A 6,386-nucleotide genomic window follows, 5' to 3' on the forward strand; every position below is an offset into this window, starting at 1 on the left:
TGAGAAGAGTTGCACCACTTCAAATGAAGTGGTGCTTGGAAAGAGTTATGTCTCTCCATCAAAGCTTTTCAACATCTATAAATAGGACCTCTTATTTGCATTCAAAGTACACCATTTTCTCCTCTCTTCTCTCTTGTTTAATTCTTCTGCAAATTTTTTAAGCTTTTAGCGCTTAAAATTCGAATTACAAGACATAAAATCTTGGTTCGGATTTTCTAAGCTTTTTGCTCTTAGATTCGATCTTTAGAATTAAATTCGAGAGATGTTTCGAATTTTAAGTAAAACACTTAGATCCAAATTTTACAAGACATAAAATCTTGGGTTTGGATTTTTAAGTTAAACAAGTAAAATTCGAATTCATAGCGTTCTAAACATTTCAAAGTTCGTGTGACTTTAAAATTTGTAGTGCTATTATTTTAAAGTCGATAGTCTTTGTATCTTGGGAAACGTTTTGCCAATAGCCGTAAGCACCGGGGCGGGGCAATAACGTTTTAAGGAAAAAAAGTCAAACTCTTGCCTCGACTAATTTTTCTATAGCCATTTTGTTCACCCGCATATACTCAATAAATCCCAAGACTAATATTTTAACCAACAATCTTAAAATGTTATTTGAACCAGTTATGGCCCAAGTGCAAGAATTACAAGTGATCTTGCAAGAAATTCATGTGGAGGGAATGACTCTTAGTGACTCATTCCAAGTGGTGGCCATGATCGAAAAGTTGCCTCCTGTGTGGAAAGATTTTAAGAATTATCTCAAGAATAAACGCAAAGAGATAAGTCTTGAAAACTTGATCGTGCGCCTGCGAATAGAGGAGGACAACAGGGCATCCAAAAGGAATGCCGAAACAAGGATTGAGGCAAGGGAAAATTTGGTGGAACAAAATACCAGCAAAAAAAAAAAAAAGAAAGCACCAAGAAAATGGTCCAAAGAAGGGAAAAACCAAAAAGTTCAAGGGAAATTGTTACTACTGTGGCAAACCCAACCAATTGGCTCGAGATTGCCGCGAAAAGAAAGGTAATCGAAAGAAATCAAGGGACCAAGTGAACATCACCAAAGACGATAAATTGTCAACTGACATGTCTGATCTCATGTTGTCTGCGGTTGTGTTTGAAGCCAATCTAGTGGATAATCCAAAAGAATGGTTTATTGATACTGAAGCAACAAGACATGTATGTGCAGAAAAAGAGATGTTCTCTACTTACACCCCGATTAGTGGACGTAAACTCTTTATGGATAACTCAACTACGTCAAACATTATGGGTTTAGGTGGAAAGAGGCAATAAACAATGAGATTGAATCCATCATGAAAAATCACACATGGGAATTGGTTGATCTTCCTCTGGGAAATAAACCATTGGAATGCAAATGGATTCTCAAACGAAAATACAAGACTGATGGATCTATTGAAAAATATAAAGCTAGATTAGTAGCTAAAGGTTATAAACAAATGGAAGGTCTTGATTATTTTGATACATACTCGACAGTGACGAGAATAACATCCATTTGAGTATTGATATCGATTGGAGCATTGCATAATCTAGAAATACATCAAATGGATGCAAAAACAACATTCCTCAATGGGGAACTTGAGGAAGAAATATACATGGAACAATACAAAGGGAAAAAGGTGTGAAGACTCGTTAAGTTATCATATGGGCTTAGACAAGCACCAAAACAATGGCATGAGAAATTTTACAAAACTATGTTATCAAATGGTTTCAAAATTAACGAGTGTGATAAATGTATTTACATTAAAGGCACACCCGAAAAATATGTTTTAGTTTGCCTATATGTTGATGATATGTTAATTGTGGGAAGTAATATTAACATCATCAAAGCTACTAAAGAAATTGTTGACGAAGAATTTTGATATGAAAGATATGGGAGAAGTAGATGTCATTTTGGAAATTAAAGTTACCAAGACATCGAAAGGACGTGTGTTGTCGTAATCTCACTATGTGGAGAAAATATTAGAAAAATATAATGAGAATGACATGTCCTTGATTAAAACACCTGTAGATCCAAATCTACATCTTGCCAAAAATAAAGGTCAACCTGTATCTCAATTAGAATATTCAAGGATAATTGACAGTTTAATGTATATCATGAATTGCACTCGTCCAGATATTGTATATGCTGTCAACAAACTAATTAGATTTACGAGTAATCCTAAGTAATGACCATTGGAAGGCATTGATAAGGGTACTTAGATATTTAAGATACACTTTGAACTATGGATTACATTATACGAGATATCCTGTAGTGCTAAAAGGTTATAGTGACGTAAATTGGATATCGGATACAAGAGATTCAAAATTCACAAGTGGTTACATATTTACCATTAGTGGTGGTTCCATATCATGGAAGTCTTCTAAGCAAACTTGTATTGTTCGGTCCAAAATGGAATCAAGATTCATTGCTTTGGGCAAAGCAGGAGAAGAAGCAGAATGACTTCGAAATTGCTTAGAAGAAATCCCTTGTTGGAAGAGGCCCGTGTCCTCAGTAATAAATCATTGTGATAGTCAATCTGCAATTGGAAGGGCACAAAGCAGCATGCATAATGGTAAGTCTCGACATATACGTCGTACACATAATACTATATGGCAATTTTTCTCTAATGACATTATCTCCATTGATTATGTAAAATCAAAGGAGAATCTCGCGGATCCACTAACGAAAGGTATACCGAGAGATCAAATGAATTGCCTATCAAGGGGAATGGGATTAAAAACCCAAAATTAAATCTTGTAGTGGATACCCAACCTAGTTGACTGGAGATCCCAAGATCTAGGTTCAAAAGGGACAACTAAATTACAAGATTGGAGAAACACCTTGGAGAAATCTCATACCCATCCCTATGATAACAGGTGTTGTTCGAGATAGGGGTATAAGGATAGGTCTATAACTTTAATGATTCCTAAGACATACGAACTGGTATGTTAGAGTATTGCGGAATACCCTCCAAGGAGATCACCTACGTAAGTGCGAAGTATGGCCGCTTCAAATTTGTAAAGCACTCGTGGAACCAAGCGATGTCCAAGGCTGAAATGGACACAACAGTGAGAACCAAACGAAATGTTAGAAAGGTTATTGTGTGAGCATAATTGTCTTGGTTTACACAAAACGGCGAATAATTCAAGGCATCACGTTCACTAATTGCCAAGTAAATCCGATTATGTTTCACTAAGGAAGGTTCAAAGCCAAAAGCTACCTATCCTGATGCAATAATTTTTCGCTAGAACGCTATTTGTCGAGTCAGCATAGTCACATGCATTAATTTTCATTCATATGGGGGATTGTTGGAAAAATGAGTTGTGTACTCATTTAAAGTTGATAAATAATTCGAACAAGTTACAAACGAATTTTATATCGCGAGTAAAATTCGTAAGAAAATTATTTGTCCATAGGGTGAATGAGAAATTAATTTAGTTTGAATTTTATCGATTTAAATATTTGATGAAAAGCGAGATATATATTATATTATATTATATAATATAAGTAAACCACCCGGCCACATGGCCGAGAGATTCAAATTAGTCACACGGCCTTTTGGTCTTGTGATTGAGAAGAGTTGCACCACTTCATGTGAAGTGGTGCTTGGGAAGAGTTATGTCTCTCCATCAAGGCTTTTCATATCCATTTTTAGTAGAGTAACAATTTTGGTGTCTTTTGTATTTTTTAATAAAAGAAAATACTCATTTCTCAAATTACAAAAACATTCAATTTTTATATAATAAAAAACTAATAAAAACATATTTTAGTAAATTTGTAGTCTATCTAAAACTTTCATATCTTATTAAATTATATTTTTATATTTTATTATATTTTTCGATTTTAAATAATCATATGACCATGAAGAATTTATTATCAAATTTTCTAAAAAGTTTTTAATTATAATATAATTTATAATTTTTTACACAAAATTTATTTAAATAAAAAAGCTTAATATATATGTAGACATCGCGCACATACATAAATAGGGCTGGGATACTGAACCAAAATATCGACTTTTCGGGATACCGTACCGAAATTTTTTCGATATATAGATATTTTTTTGGTATATCGATTTTTTTTTTGTATCTGTATGGTATCAGTATAGATTTTTTCTATACCAAAATTTTGGATCGATATCGGTACCCGTATGAATTTTTTTCATACAAATATTTTTGATACGATATACCGAAAACCCACCCCTACGTATAAACACTAGTACTTAATCAAGCAAGATTCAGAGAATCTTGTAGAAACCACATTTCCAAACCAATTCTTAAAGATAAGAAAAGATGAAAAATTATAGAAGACTATATTGTAATTTTGTATATTTTTAAAACACCCCACAACTTCTTGTAAATTCCTTCCTATATATAATTTATTTAGTTATTTTAATTTTTTAAAAAAATTATTAGTTTTTTTTCAGCTTGTTGAAATGTTATTAGTTTTTTTTTACTATATTATTATAGTAGTAATTAACTAATTTCTAATTAATTGATGAAAATTGATTTGAAATTATCATCATATCTTAATATAATTTTTAATAAAACAAAAATTATTATGAACATTATTTTAATAATTAAATATATCATATACATGCATCACATGTGTTTTGCGGGTTAATTAGTATAGATAATAGATTAAGCAAGCATGTATCACAACCATAAACACATATTTAGATATTGATAGAATGTTGAATATGCTAACACAGAACATCGTCTCATCTCAATTCTTACCTAAGAGTGAGGAGTGGAGGTAGGTGGTTGAGGCGAGGCATGTTGGAGTTGGAGCTGAGGATGAGCCTAAGAGTGGATGAGTAGAGTTGAGGATGAGCCTAAGAGTGAGGAGTGGAGGTAGGTGGTTGAGGCGAGACATGTTGGAGTTGGAGCTGAGGATGAGCCTAAGAGTGGATGAGTAGAGCTGAGGATGCATGAGCCTAGGCGTGGAGGAGTAGAGATGAGGTGAGAAGTGGATGAGCCTAAGAGTGGAGTTGGAGCTGAGGATGAGCCTAAGAGTGGAGGAGTAGAGCTGAGGATGATCCTAAGCGTGGAGGAGTAGAGATGAGGTGAGAAGGTGATGAGGTGAGATGTTGATGAGCCTAAGAGTGGAGTTGGAGCTGAGGATGAGTCTAAAAGTGGAGGAGTAGAGCTGAGGATGAGCCTAAGCGTGGAGGAGTAGAGATGAGGTGAGAAGGTGATGAGGTAAGATGTTGATGAGCCTAAGAGTGGAGTTGGAGCTGAGGATGAGCCTAAGAGTGGAGGAGTAGAGCTGAGGATGAGCCTAAGCGTGGAGGAGTAGAGATGATGTGAGAAAGTGATGAGGTGAGATGTGGATGAGCCTGTGATGATGTGAGGTGTAGATGAGCCTAGGAGTTTATGATGACGATGGTGGAGGAGAGTAGCTAGGGTAGAGCATACCCGAGGTGGGTGAGCTCTTAGCCTAAGATTCGTCTCAAGGTCAAGACCTCTTAGCTTCAGCCTCGCTTCAAGGACGAGTCCCGGATGAACAAGCGCGTGAGTCTCACTCACGTGGTCCCCTACGGAATGTGCGTGGTCTCCTACCTTCAACTCTATAAATACCGGGTTTGCTCACTTCATTTGCAACTCATTACTTTCATTTTTGAGGGGCGCCAAAGCTCTCATCTTCACTCGTATATTTTCGACTCTGACTTAAGCGTCGAAGGGGCTACGCCGGGACACTCTCCCGGCCCCCTCTAACACTCTTTGCTTGGTTTCAAGTTCGTCTACGGACTTGGAGCTTTGGGCTTAGGTTGGACTCGGGTCATCAAATTTTAGTGAGTATCACAAATTAATACTAACAAATTAAAATCATCTCACTTCGCGTTTAATACCTTTAAATTTGCATTAAGATCAAATTAGCAAAATAATTAATTAATGCTTAACAAAAGTTGCATTAGATCTATATATATATTTGAAACAATGGATTTCAAATCTCGGCAAATACACCTTCAACTTTTTAGTTTTATTTGAGAAAGTTACCAGTATGATGATGCTAGTCACTTTAGGGAGATCATGCATTATAACTATTATACCGAATCCCATAACCAAATTAAAAAAGTTTGAAAGCTATATTAGAAATCCAGGTGGGAAGCAAGAAAATATAAAATAAGAGTAATTGTATGCATGTGCCCAGTGTCCCGAAGTGAATGGAATGAAATAATGTGCGGGTTATTCTCTGATGATGACAAAAGTTTCGAACTTTTTCTGAATCTTGAAAGAATTACAACTGAAAATGACAAAGCTAATAGCAGATGAAAAATGGTGCGTTGTAAAAATCCACAACATGCTCAGTTGTTCATATGATTAATATTTACCTCAATGCAGTGTAATCGTCACAAAATCAAAAGTTTTCGTTAAAAGATTGACTTTTCCTT

The sequence above is a fragment of the Henckelia pumila genome, chromosome 1 (genome assembly GCF_033568475.1).
Source record: "Henckelia pumila isolate YLH828 chromosome 1, ASM3356847v2, whole genome shotgun sequence".
Taxonomy (NCBI): Eukaryota; Viridiplantae; Streptophyta; class Magnoliopsida; order Lamiales; family Gesneriaceae; genus Henckelia; species Henckelia pumila.